Here is a 14,513-nt window from a genome sequence, read left to right as displayed (position 1 = left end):
ATTACAATTACCTGCATGCAAGCAGACTAAAAGAAGCAGATCTTCTCACCTGCCCAGGGGGTGAGGAGTCACTGCTGAATAAAGTAGTTTATGATGTAGGCTCTTGAAAATTGGATGGAAGGCTTCCACTTAGCTTCCATTTCACTATAGTGTGTGAGAAGGCATGTCTCAGAAAGTTGTTTCAGAAGCTTGGTCAGAAGGACTATTTGGCCTAGTTGTCAAACTTGGTCTTTTAAAAAAAAAATCAAATTATATCTTTCATGTGGTTTGCCTGCCCTGTTTTGTTTTCATGTGTCAGCAGTTTTTACTTCTAATAAATAGTATATCTTCTGAGACCACGTAACTAGTTATTGTATAACTACATTGTGATAACTCAATACATTTGTAAAGGGCATAGGTAATGGCCTTGAAGAACAGGGAGGAGATCCATTGCCAAGGGAGCAATCAGACAAGTACAGCTTAAGTCCATTCCCAGAAAGTAATTTGAGTAAATGTCTCAGACAACCCCCTCCCTAATTCACATGAAGATCAAGGGAGGGAGGAGATAAGCATATTCAGACTTGCATGCTTCTGTTACTATAGCTGTTCCAATAAAGGTTGTTTTAGTCTGGTCTACCCTATAAAGGTAAAGGTTTCCCTTGACGTAAAGTCCAGTCGTGTCCGACTCTAGGGGGCGGTGCTCATCTCCGTTTCAAAGCCTTGGAGCCGGCATTGTCATAGACACTTCCGGGTCATGTGGCCAGCATGACTCACGGAACGCCGTTACCTTCCCGCCGAAGCGGTACCAATTAATCTACTCACATTTGCATGTTTTCGAACTGCTTGGTGTGCAGAAGCTGGGACGAGCAACTCCGTGCTCACCCCGCCGCGCGGTTTCGAACCGCCGACCTTCCGATCGGCAGCTCAGCGGTTTAACCCGCAGCGCCACCGCGTCCCGCGGTCTACCCTATAGGCCTGACAATATTTGACTTGATAGTGATCAATATCCTAATACTATGACACTCAGTTTACAGATTATACTACTTATATTATTATTGCTATTTCTTAACTGAATGCATCTACAAATTTAATTAAAGAGGAAAAGATCCCTGCAAGTTAATATTGACTCCTGGTGATTGCATCATGCAGTTTTCTTGGTGGTATTATGGAAGTGGTTTGAATTTTTTTTTTACTTCCCAATTTAAGCTATAGTCCTGGGATTATGTAGTAGTCTCCAAACACTAATCCAGTTTCACCCTGTTTAGCTTCTAAGAGCAGTCAAAAATCAACTAGTTTCTGCTACCTGCACAGTCACAACATGCTTTACAGATTAATATAAGCAAAATATATTGCTGGCAAACTCGATCCCATGCCAGCTGGTAATTATAATTTTTGTGCATATATAAACCATATTCTGTATTGTGAACTAAATCTAGACCTTGGTTTAAACCAGGACACCATACTGTTTCAGAACATCTGTGTATTTAGCCCCCACATTTTACTTGCTTTAGAATTTCATCAGTTGCTACGTCTTGCATAATGGAACTTGGCCTTCCCCTTATGTTTCTGCTCCAGACTGGCTGTGATGGTCTGGTACTTCTACCCAATCTCATGGGCAAGGCAACCTAAATAAGCAATCCTGTGTGAGTTTGAACAAGACCATTTTCAAAGCCATTGGGACCGCTATTCCTTTGTGTTTTTCATCAGGTTGGTAGGATTCCATCCAAAACATTCAGCCTTTCTAAGGCAGCCTGTGTGATGGTTGCCTTATTCAAAAAAACACAGACTCACCAGCCAGGGCTAAGGATATCTGGTTTATTAAGAATAGAATGCAGACACGGAGAAAGACGGGAATGAGCACATGGCATGCGAGGTAGCCGGTAAACACCCGCGGTGTGGACCTGATCCTTCCCCACCCCCCATTGTCCCAAAGACCTGACCGACGGTGACCCCGGAGTCTCAATGGGCAATCGGGGCGATTCCGGAGTCTCGATGGGTGATCAGGGGGATTAGCGCTGATTACCTCTGTCCTCTTCCTGTGTCCGGAGCAGGTGTGTCCCCCGTGGTAATACAGAGATGTCAGGGAGATAGGATGATGGCTTCCCAGGTCAGGGCAAAGGTATGGCTCCTTTGTCCTTTATCTGTTTTGTCTTTCAGTGCTTATGGGATTAGCACTGATTCTTTCCTCCCCACTCCCCTTCACCAGAAAGGCATGTTCCCCGTTGTGATGTATGTATACATCGCAACAGGGGACATGACATACTGCCTCCCCAAAAAACTTCAAGGCGCCAGTTTGGAAGGATACGCTGCATGGAAGCGTGTGACTAGCCATTGCGCTGAGACATCCCGGGCATGCACCCACTCAGGGTGGGGGAAATGTCTCCAGCGGACCAGGTACTAAAGGGTGCCCCGTAGCCTTCGAGAATCTAGAACCTCCTTTACTTCAAAGTGCTGCTGCCCATCGATCATGATGGGAGGAGGCAGGGGGGTTTCATTATGCCACTTTGAGGAGGTAGCCGGTTTCAGTAAGGCACAATGGAACACCGGGTGTATGCGTTTCAAGTTGTGTGGCAATTCTAACTTAAAAGTTACCAGGTTGATTATTTCCACTATTGGAAAAGGGCCAATGAACTTGGGGGCTAACTTCTTTGAGGGCTGCGGAGACTTAATGAATTTAGTGGAGAGGTAGACCTTATCTCCCACTTTGAAGTCTGGCTGCACAGCCCGGTGGTTGTCCGCATAATGCTTGTAGGTTGCTTGGGCTTCGGAGAGAGCCAGCTGAATGATTGGCTAAACGTTGGCTAGCTGAGCAGCCCAGTCATCTGGGGAACAAGGCGGGGTAGCTGGCTGTGGCAACTCCGGGATCGGGACGAAGTCTCATCCATAGACTACCCGGAAGGGGGTGTGGCCTGTGCTCTGGTGCACTGCATTGTTGTATGCCACCTCAGCAAAGGGGAGTAAGTCTACCCAATTATCTTGCTGGTAGCTTACGAAGGAGCGCAAAAATTGTTCCAGGGTGGAGTTAAGGATTTCCGTAGAGCCGTCCGTGTGGGGGTGCCAAGCAGTGGACAATGCCTGCTTGGTGCCAATCAACTTCAAAAATGCTTTCCAGAATTGTGAAGTAAATTGTGTACCCCTATCTGTGACCAAGCGGGAGGGGGTACTGTGTAATTTGCAGATGTGATTTAAAAAGAGGTGTGCCGGCTGTTGAGCAGAGGGAATGGAGGCACATGGAATAAAATGGGCCTGTTTTGAAAAGTAACCCTTAACCACCCAGATGACCATTTTCCGCTGGCTAGGTGGCAAGTCTACGATGAAATCCATCGAGATTTCCTCCCAAGGGTGGGAGGGGCTTGCCACCGGCTGCAATAGTCCCTGGGGCTTACCCACTTTTCGCTTGGGCAAAGCACATGTAGGGCAAGCAGCGACATAATCTTTTACATCCCTCCTAAGCATAGGCCACCAGAATTGTCACCTTACCAGATGTAGCATTTTTGCAAAGCCAAAGTGCCCTGCCATTTTGTCATCGTGAGAACGTCTCAGAACCTCTCCTTGCAATTGCTCTGGCACGTACAGGCTATTTTGTTTCCAGGCCAAATCATTTTCAAAAGAAACATTGTTTTTATTGGTTTGCAACCATGTATCCATTTTTAAGGCTTGTACGAACTGCTGTTGCAATTGCGATGAAATTGACCTGTGTCTCCCTCGACTTGCGGGCGGTTGTGCCGGAGTATGCTGCGTTCCAGTTTGGCTGCGCATGACAGCTTGGCAACCCAGCTGTGTGTCGGTCCACACAGTACCTATAATGTCTGATGCCTGACTGGCATCCTGGGGCCGCCTAGAGAGAGCGTCAGCTAAGTTCTTTCTTCCTGGTATGAACTTCAGCTGAAAATTAAAGCAGCTGAAAAATTGAGCCCAGCGAACCTGCTTGGGGCTGAGGCGTTTTGGGGTACTGAGCGCTTCCAGGTTTTTGTGGTCCGTCCAGACCTCAAAGGGGCAAGTGGCCCCTTCCAGGAGGTGTCGCCATACCTCTAAGGCAGCTTTGACGGCAAAAGCCTCTTTCTCCCATACATGCCATCTCCGTTCTGTTTCGGAGAACTTGCGGGAGAGGTACGCGCAGGGCTTCAGCTGATCATTTGGATCCCGCTGAAGCAAGATCGCCCCAATTGAGAAATCGGAGGCATCTACTTGGACCACAAAGGGCTTGGTGGGGTCGGGGTGTTGTAGAACCAGTTCGGCTGTGAACAGGCTTTTGAGATAATCAAAAGCTCTTTGGCAATCAGGTGTCCAGTTAAGTAGCGCTCCCGGGTTTCGTGCCTTGCGCGTGTCTCCCAAACCCTTGGTGTGGAGTAAATTAGTTAGGGGCCAAACGATTTCCGCTAGTCCCTTGATGAACCCCCTGTAAAAATTAGAAAATCCCAGAAAACTTTGTAGTTGCCTCCTAGTGCGCGGGCGCTCCCATGCCAGAATGGCCTGGACTTTCCCAGGGTCCATTTCGATGCCCCTCTCAGAGATTCTGTAACCCAGATAATCTAGCTGAGATTTGTGAAACTCGCACTTAGAAAGCTTGGCAAATAGCTCGGCTTTGTGGAGTTTCCTGAGTACCTGCTTAACCAAGTGTTCGTGCTCCTCTTCAGTCTCAGAATATATCAATACATCGTCTAAATACACCAGGACCCCCTTGAACAAGTGTTCGTGCAAGACCTCGTTGATCAATTGCATAAATACCCCTGGTGCCCCTGCCAAACCAAACGGTAATACTTTATATTGGAATGATCCCAGTGGGCAATTGAAAGCCGTCTTCCACTCATCCCCCTCCCGTATGCGTATGTGGAAATAGGCTTCTCGCAAGTCCAGTTTAGAGAATATTTTCCCCTTTGCCAGATGTGCTAATATGTCTTTGATTAGGGGCAAGGGATATTTGTTTGATATGGAAACCGAATTCAATCCGCGGTAGTCTGTACAGAGTCTTAATGTCCCATCCTTTTTTTCTCTGAACAACACTGGGGCTCCAACTGGCGAGTTTGCGGGCTCGATGAAGCCTCGTGCTAAGTTCTTGTCCACAAACTCCTGCAATGCTGCCAGTTTTTTCTGGGTCATTGCGTAAATTTTTGGCTTTGGCAAGGGTGTGTTGGGGACCAGTTCTATCGCACAGTCAGTCTTTCTGTGGGGTGGGAGTTTGTCTGCTTCATTCAGCCCGAACACATCTGCAAACTCAGTGTACCTGTCCGGCAAGCCTTCCAGGGCTGCTGAAGCCAGATGTGTGGTTGTAGACACCGCCCTCCCCACCGCAGCATGGGGAATTCGGTCCCCTGTAGGTGCTTGGTAGAAGCCGTCTGCAAACGTGATCGTCCTGGTTTCCCAATTTATGTATGGGTTCCTTCGTACCAGCCACGGAATGCCTAAGATGATTAAAGGGTGGCCCACCGGTGCCACGACAAATTTCAGTCTCTCCCAGTGGCTTTCTAACTGCAGCGCCACTTCTCCGGTGAATTGGGTGACCGGGCCCCCTCCCGCTGCCGAACCATCCAATTGCGTGAACACTATGTGGTGCTGACATGGAAAGCAGGGGAGATTTAAATCGGCAACCATGTCCAGGTGCATTAGGCACCTGGAACAGCCCGAGTCTATTAGGGCCCAGACTTCAACCGACTTCTCAGTGGAACTTAACTTAACTTTTACGTACAGGGTGGGACAGTTGGCACTCACCCAGACATCTCTGCACCCATTCTCCTCCTCCACCTGCCCTCTGGCGCTTCTCAGGGCAGGTGGCTGGCGTTTCCCGCCGGTTCTTCCTGGTCGTTGTCCTCTTCACTGGAGTAAGGTAGTTCTTTTGCTCCTATCTCTCCCCTGGCTGCTGGCATCTTTTTGGGCACTACGGGTGCTTTGCCCATTGTTTTTCCTGGCCTGTCAACTACCTTTGTTTTCGGGCACGCCGCCACTTTGTGGTCCTCTTTCCCACATCGAAGGCACTGCCCCTTGGCGAACCATCGCTCCCTCTCCTCTCTCCAGGTTTGGGATGTTGGCCTCACTGGTCCTGCAGTGGTTCGGGGTCCGTTTACCGTCGCCGCTTGTTGCGCCGCCCTCTTGGCTTGTAGGAAGGTTTCCTGGGCATTTTCCGCCTTACCGGCCAGCAGTATCCACTCATATAGAGTGTTTGGGTCATCTCTGCATAATGCCCACCTCAGAACGTCCAAGTTCAGACCCTCTTTGAAACGTTCAATTAGGGTAGACTGCGACCAGTCCACCACCTTTCCAACCAGTGCTTTAAACTCCATGGCATAATCTGCTACAGATCGTTGCCCTTGGCTGATTCCCCTTAGGGATCTCTTCGCTCTCTTCTTTTCTAAGGGGTCTCTGAAGTGCAGATTTAGTGCCCAGAGGAACTCGTTGAAGTCATCGAGCTCTGGGGCTTCTGCCTGGTATAGCTGCACATACCAGTCAGCCGCATTAATGGCATTAATTTTGCCCTTTTCTGAGTGGAAATATGGCCCAAATTCTTCCATGTAGTTCTTGGCATTTGTTAGGAAGAAGGATAATGTTGCTGGATCCCCGTCGAATTTGACCCTGAAGTCTTTCACCCCCACTCCTGGTGGGCTCCAAACCACATCTGGTCGTCTGGACGTACCTCGGGCTGCCGAGGTTCTCCGGTCTCAGTGTGGGGATTCCTCAAGCCGGACTCCGGGCGGCATTGCCTCAGTTTCATGCCGGCTCCAGCCTCTTCCCAGCGGTTGCATCTCCATGGTGGGAGGGGGGAAGATGACCTCCTGGCGGATTCCGCGAGGTGAACTCTGCCCGGCGCTGCCTCAGCCTCCTGCCATCTCCTTCCTCTCCCCGGCTGTTGCATCTCAGGGGTGGGAGGGGGGGTGATGAACTTCTGGTACCTGGTTCCACCTCACCCCTTCCTCGGGATTCCCATGCCACCGACCATTGCAGGAACAGCTGTTCAATTGACTCCAGCCTCGCCTCCATTATCCTCAGCCTCTCAGCTGTCTGGGAGCATTCCTCAGTTCGTCCGATCTGGCGCCTTCCTTCGGCTCCTGCGATCATCAAGGACAGCTGGTCCCGTGGCTCCCTAGACACACCGAGCGTCCCTGGCAGGGATCCCGGTGTCTCGTCCAGGGTGACCCGCTCACCCTGCGACTCTCTGGTGGCTTCAGGTGTCCTGCTCCTTCCGGCCTCCTCCTCCTCCGAGCTTGATCTCGAACCCTCCTGGATTTTGTACCGTCTGGGAATGGTGTTCTCACCGATCGCCCATGCCGTGGTGTCGGGTGCCCTGTCGCCGGTCCTCTGGTAGCCACCTCTTCATGGGTTGAGTCTTTCCATCGCCAGCTTTGATCCCTCACAGACGAAATCTGTAATGGTGCTAGCGGAAAATTTTTTTGATTCCCATCTTTATGTGATGGTTGCCTTATTCAGAAAAAACACAGACTCACCAGCCAGGGCTAAGGATATCTGGTTTATTAAGAATAGAATGCAGACATGGAGAAAGACGGGAATGAGCACATGGCATGCGAGGTAGCCGGTAAATACCCACGGCGCGGACCTGATCCTTCCCCACCCCCCATTGTCCCAAAGTCTTGACCGACGGTGACCCCGGAGTCTCGATAGGCGATCAGGGGGCAATTCCGGAGTCTCGATGGATCAGGGGGATTAACGCTGATTACCTCTGTCCTCTTCCTGTGTCCGGAGCAGGTGTGTCCCCCATGGTAATGCAGAGATGTCAGGGAGATAGGATGATGGCTTCCTGGGTCAGGGCCAAAGTATGGCTCCTTTGTCCTTTATCTGTTTTGTCTTTCAGTGCTTATGGGATTAGCACTGATTCTTTCCTCCCCGCTCCCCTTCATCGGAAAGGCATGCTCCCCATTGTGATGTATGTATATATCGCAACGGGGGACATGACAGCCTGACTGTATTTGGTTTTGTGTGGGGGCATTCCTTGAACTAAAAAGAACTAAAGTTCTCCAAAGGTTTTGATTGGGAGCACAGAATGACAGCAGGAGAGCATTCATACTCTTGTAGAGGAAAACAAGATATTTCAAGTTGTTATAATAGAACTTGCCAAATATGTTGATCCCTTCATGTCACATGGCCACAGCTTTGCACCCCAGCAAACTTGCAAGGTGGCTGCAAGATGACCTAGCTAGTGGCCATGTCCATCAATCACCAATATTTTCACCTCCATCATGGCTGCTTCTTTGGCTGCTGGAAGAAGGAAGAAAGAAGTTATACTTAAAATGTTATGGAGAAGACAAGAGGTGTAGGGTAGGAAGACAACTGTCATTATGCTTTATTTCTACAGTATATTAAGATTAAGAGTTGAGCCAATGATTTTTATAGAAGTGTCCTTTGAAGAGTGATTTGAGCAGAGGGTTGCAGGGGGAAGCTCCACTGGGGCACAATGTTCAAAAAAATTGCAAACAACATGGCCAAAAGGGAAGGTAGAAAACCAGGATTAGATGAATTAGAACCAGAATTATATGCACCTTAGAATATTTGGCCTCTTTTAGGGACAGTTTGTTTTTTAATAGCATGTAAAATTTCCTGTATCACCATTATCTTCTATTTCTCTAAATCTTTACAGATATCCCATGCAAAGAAATCAAAGTTAAATAACCTCCGGAATTTCTTACCATGGGTGGTTGTTCTTTTTTGATACTCTACTATGAAAAGGAAACATGAGGAATCAAATGCCTCGGTAATGTCAAAACGTTAAAGGCAATTTCTGTAGTTCTATAGGGATCAACTACTCTTACATACAAACAACACCACTTTGCTTGAGGGCTGCTTTCAGTTCATTCTCACATATCGAAAGCTATTATGTCACCTCCTGCTCACGAATGCTGCTTACTCAGCTGGAGCTTCAAAATAACACTACCAACATCATGGCATATTTTCTTCCTGTTTTTAGACAGATGGCCACATCCTAGAGCCAAGTAGATTAAAAAAAAAAGTTCTGAAGACTAAAGTAGCTTTACACAATGAAGTAATTTCAAATAATGTTTCTCTGCCACACTTCACAAAGTCTATCTGCAAAAGAAGCATGGATAGGTCCAATAGGAACTCTGATTTATTTTGTATTTAGATTGCAAGTTCACCATCACCATTCATTCAAATTTCATTCAATTTCAGTTTGACATCAGTTCAGTTATAAATCTGATCTGTCCTTTATTAACTGGTGCAGTGTTTTATGTAAAATAATTAGTTCATAAATCATTTCACTTTATCCTACAATGCATGATCATCCCTAAAATAGGAATTTTGACATGTTCCCTGTTTGAATTGTTAAATGAATAAGAAAACTTGGAGATGGATAGCAACGTTCTGACCTGAAAATTATTCCACAACCGTGAAACAGATCATTCGTAAAAAATATGGACTTGTATCCATTTTCTGAGAGCACCATGACATGTTCTCTATATTCCCAGTGTGCCCACTTGCCTCAAGATGTTACACAGTATGTTGTGTTAATTCCATCAGCTGAGTATTCTGGCTTCCTAGCTACCAGTTTATCTACCAAAAGAATGATCAGTTGATGGTACTGTATATCAGTACCGTTGCAGGTGCTTGTTGCTGAAGTCCTTCCCAGAAACAGTATTTTCCTTAATTAAACTTGTTTTTTTCTATCTTCATTGAAACTGCAGCTTTGTTACAACTTAACTTGATTAGAAAACTTTGATTACGTTAATTTAACATTATATACCAATAGCACTCATGTGCTGCTTTGAAAAATGATGCGTTATTGATATAAAGTAAATCTCTTTATCTTGTGTTCCATTCCGGCATCTATTAAGCATCCTTCAAATATAGTTAAGAGTGCAAACAGCACTCCTTTTAATCTAAGCAAAGACTTCTGTGGACATTTTACCATTAAGAAGATTACTACTACTGTCATGAGTACTGATGGCGAGCAGGAGGGGGCCTCTATCCAGGGGGGAAAATGCATGCGTAGTACTGAGGAATTAAGCAGCCATTCAAAGAGACACAGATCAGACCCACCTTAACCTTTGGGGTTTATCTGTCTGGGTTTTTCCCATGCTTCTTCAGTGTGTTAGGATTTTCTGTCTTAAGTAGCAGTAATAAACACTAGAGACCTATTCCTCATCTCAGCGTGATTCCTGACTGTTAGGACATGAATCCTAACAAACTCCTATTCCCATTGAAAGAGGGAGGAACAAAGAAAAATAAAGGAGAGACATTTGGGAAACATCTTTGGAAAACCAAGAAATTCGGCAGGCCATCCAACAACTGGCAGCAGACCTGCAACAACACCACCAACAAGTAGATCTCCAGATCAACACATTACAAGCAGCTATGCTACAGCAGTTACAACAACCAGCTCCGGTTAACCCACAACTGGTGCCAGCAGCAGCAGCAGCAGCAGCAGCTCCGCCAGTAGTCTTGAGATCCCAGGGCAGTCTACCAGAGACGTTTGGAGGAGAAGCAGGTCAGTTGAGAACTTTTCTCACACAGTGCACAATGTTTTTCGACAGCAGACCATCAGAGTTTCCCACAGACAGAAACAGAGTCACCTTCATTTTAAGTCTGCTAAAGGGCCCAGCAGCCAAATGGGCTATTCCCATGGTGGAGAACAATGACCCAATTCTCAACGACTAACAGAATTTTCTGGCAGGGTTCTGAGCACACTTTGATGACCCAATCAGAGAGGTCACTGCCAGCCAGGAAATTCGGAAGCTCAAGCAAGGCAACAAGAGAGTGGGAATCTACATTGCTGATTTCAAGCTGTTAGCTGGAGTTCTGGACTGGAATGAGAGTGCCTTGAAAGACCAATTCAAACAGGGGCTGGATGAGGAAATAAAAAATGAATTAGTGTGCCAGGGAACACCAGCTACCATAGAAGGTTTATATCAGTTGTCTGTGGTCATAGATGCCAGGCTAGAAGAGCTCAGACAGATGCAGCTGGGGAGAGGCAGGGGCCTCAGGGCGCTTCCAGGATTTCCAGCTCTCTCCGCAGCATCTCCTTACTCAGGACCAGAGGAGCCAATGCAGATCGGGGTGAGCAGGAGGCTTATTTCTGAGGCTGAGAGACAGAGAAGGAGAGAGAGAGCCCTCTGTTTCTACTGCGGAGTCCAGGGGCACATGGTGAGAGCTTGCCCAGCGAGAAGCCAAGCAAATTCCATAAGAGCCCCAGGGCAAGTAGCTGAAACAAGAGCCACCTCCACCTCTACTTCCAACCAGGGAAACTCCGTCGGTCTCCCTCCACAGAGCTCAGCAGGGAGACCATCAATCAATTAAGAAGGGCTCATTCCAAGGATTCCAGGCAATCTTTTTACTACTTACCAGTCATAATGCACGTAAACCCAGACCACCAGGTCAAGCTAGAGGCCCTCGTGGATTCCGGAGCTTCCACCAATTTTATTGATGTATAGACCATACAAGACTTCAACATCCTGACCATAGAATTGCCACGTCCCATAGAAGTGGAGACCATTGATGGCCAGCCCTCAAGGCAGGGCCGATTAGAAGTTTCACAGAACCTTTGCAACTAACAATGGGAGACCACACTGAGTGGATCCAACTTTATGTTACTGCATCACTTAATGTGCCTATAGTCCTGGGCACACCTTGGCTGAAGATCCACAACCCATTGTTGAACTGGACTACGGGAGCAATCTCCTTCCCAGCTAAGGAATGCCAGCACCACAAGATTCAAGCCGCTCTCCTCTCTTCAGCAACCAATGAAGCCATGGAAGCAGGGGGGGTCCAGTTGCCAGCCAAGTATGCAGATTTTGCAGACGTTTTCAGCGAACAAGAGGCCACAGCACTACCGCCCCATAGGGACTGTGATTGCACCATTGAATTGATACCAGGAGCCAAGTTTCCAGCAAGGAAACAATATCCCATGTCCCCCAAGGAACTAGCCACCTTAAAGGATTACTTGGATTCTAATCTCCAAAAGGGTTTCATTCGTCCATCTACTTCCCCAGTGTCTGCTCCTACCTTCTTCGTACCAAAGAAGCCTGACCCATTGGTACCAGCAAACCAGGAAGCACCCATGAGAGCAGTCCACGATTTCAGTTCCCTTAATAAAGTCACGGTCAAGGAAAATTACCCACTCCCCCTAATATCTGATCTGCTGGAAAATTAACCAATGGTTACAGCTGTATCTCAGGTGTTACACCACTTATCAGCAAGACAATTGGCCAGCCCTACTCCCTATGGCAGAATTTACATATAATAATTCTGACAGTCCTCTACCAAGATGTCTCCTTTCCAAGCACTCTATGGGGTTAACCCTTGGGTGTTGCCCACCTCCTCCCAGCAGGGAACTGTTCCAGCCGCGGCTGATTTTCTTAAAGAGCAACAAGCCGCACAGGAGTTGTTAAAGGAGCAGCTGAACAGGGCAAAGAGTGCTTACAAGAGAGCTGCAGATGCTCACAGACAAGAGGGGGCAGCGATTGCGGTAGGAGACAAAGTGTGGCTCTCTACCAAGTTTTTGACCTCTACCAGGCCCTCCAAGAAGTTGGACTCTAAGTTTGTGGGCCCTTTCACTGTGGTACAGCAGATAAATCCAGTGGCTTATCGCTTAAAGCTGCCAGCATCCGTGAAAATCCATCCAGTCTTTCACAGAGCCTTGCTAGCCAAAGACCCTCCCCCAAGTACCTTACAATCGCAACTGCCCCCCCCACCTCCAGTAATTGTGGAGGGGGAGGAGGAATACGAAGTTGAGGAAATTCTGGACTCTAGGAGGAGGGGAAGGGGCATCCAATATTTAATACACTGGAAAGGGTACCCTGAGGAAGAGCGCATGTGGGAGAATGCCAGAGATATACATGCACCAACGGTGGTTCATCGATTCCATCAGCTTTTCCCTCACAAACCCAAGCCTCACACTCTACCAGAGATTCCTCACTTGGCTGAGCAAGCAGAGGAATCCCAAGCAGAGGAGTTCGTAAGTTTGCAGCCCCCACCCCCACCTGAAGCATTCAGACCAGAAACAGAGGAGGAGGGAGAGCCGCAGCCCTCCACCTTGGGCTTGCATTTCCCAAGGCGGAGGGGGGAAGACTCTTCTAATTATCTAGCTATTTTCCAGCAGCAGCTACCTGGGCCAGAAGTGTTATCAGACCTGGAGAGCAGCACTGATTCGTCCTTGGAGGAGTTTTCCTTTGAAGAATTTCCATCATTGCCCAGTTCCCATGGGAGCTTAGAGGGGGAGATGGACTCTTATGAGACCTCTGGAAGGGAGGGGGCTGAAATGGAATGTGAATCTGGAGGGGAGGGTGATGTCATGAGTACTGATGGCGAGCAGGAGGGGGCCTCTATCCAGGGGGGAAAACACATGTGTAGTACTGAGGAATTAAGCAGCCATTCAAAGAGACACAGATCAGACCCGCCTTAACTTTTGGGGTTTATCTGTCTGGGTTTTTCCCACGCTTCTTCAGTTTGTTAGGATTTTCTGTCTTATGTAGCAGTAATAAACACTAGAGACCTATAGAGTTGCAGCATGATTCCTGACTGTTAGTACAACTACCATATTAAAATTATTTAAGTTACATGCCCTGGATGTCATAAATGTGTTTTGTTCATTGTAATCTCACCAAATTATGTATACTCCCTTCCATGTTAATATTAACTATATTAGATTATTTCTGTTTGTGTATAGATGTTTGCCAATTTTTGTGCACAATACAAATCTGGAAAATTTAGCCATAGTTTTTAAGAAAAACCACAATGCTCTGGTTATAAAACTAAATGTAGTGGGTGGGTACACACATTATAAGATGAAACAAATCACATTATGGTTTAATAGACTGTATGAACTCAACCATTTCTTTGTTTTGTGATCTCGATTTCCCATATTAATAGTTAGTATTCAGCATGCATTTTTAGCATAATGTAATTGATGTCATGAATCAGTCTGATTTAGATGAATTGCACAAAGAAGACGGAGTCATTAAGGATGACCACTGATTTTCAGATTAGATGATGCTTGAATTGAAGATAAAACTCAAGAAGAACCAGTATCTAATCTGAGCAGAATGTGGATCAGCTTCTGTCTGACTTGGAATTATAAAAATCCAGAATGGCCCCATGTTCCTAAAAGAAGAAAGTGTGTGTGTGGGTATCCAGAGGCAGACCCTGAGATGCCAATTTAAGGAGAAAAAAGAAGACTCAGATTTCCTGAAATTAGTTGAAATAGAAAACGCTTCCGATCTCCAACCAGGGTGCTGGAATGCAACCATTGTAAATCCATCACAAATGCAATCTTTAAAATAATGTAATTATTTGTTATTGTGAGCATTTGGAAATCTGTTCCTGTAGTTTCTTGCTTAGCCAGCTGAGAGAAATCTGAATATGAACAACAATATTTGTCTCTGGGCAGGACACCTTTTCCCCTTTAGGATGGAACACTGAAAGACGTCTTTCTCCTCACTGATGGAACATTGTAAGATGGGGGCATAGCTGATCATTGTGTTACCTCGTAAGATTTCTGTTTCTTCTCCCACTCCCACTCCCCCCACCCCACACATACATTTCTGTTTCCCTCACACTATTTTGGCTATATCCCATAC

At 46.9% G+C, this 14,513-nt stretch overlaps 1 protein-coding gene and 1 pseudogene across 2 annotated transcripts in view; one reads left to right on the top strand and one right to left on the bottom strand.

Annotated features, from left to right (window-relative positions):
* GRID2 (glutamate ionotropic receptor delta type subunit 2) overlaps positions 1 to 14,513 on the top strand; it is a 984,963-nt gene that overhangs the window by 426,786 nt on the left and 543,664 nt on the right. The gene's annotated exons all lie outside the window — the stretch shown is intronic.
* On the bottom strand, positions 1,424 to 8,167 carry LOC134502185 (large ribosomal subunit protein uL13-like; annotated as a pseudogene).

Source organism: Candoia aspera, chromosome 8 (assembly GCF_035149785.1).
Source record: "Candoia aspera isolate rCanAsp1 chromosome 8, rCanAsp1.hap2, whole genome shotgun sequence".
NCBI lineage: Eukaryota > Metazoa > Chordata > Lepidosauria > Squamata > Boidae > Candoia > Candoia aspera.
The sequence above is the reverse complement of the archived record's forward strand: the minus strand, read 5'-3'. Positions and strand labels throughout refer to the sequence as shown.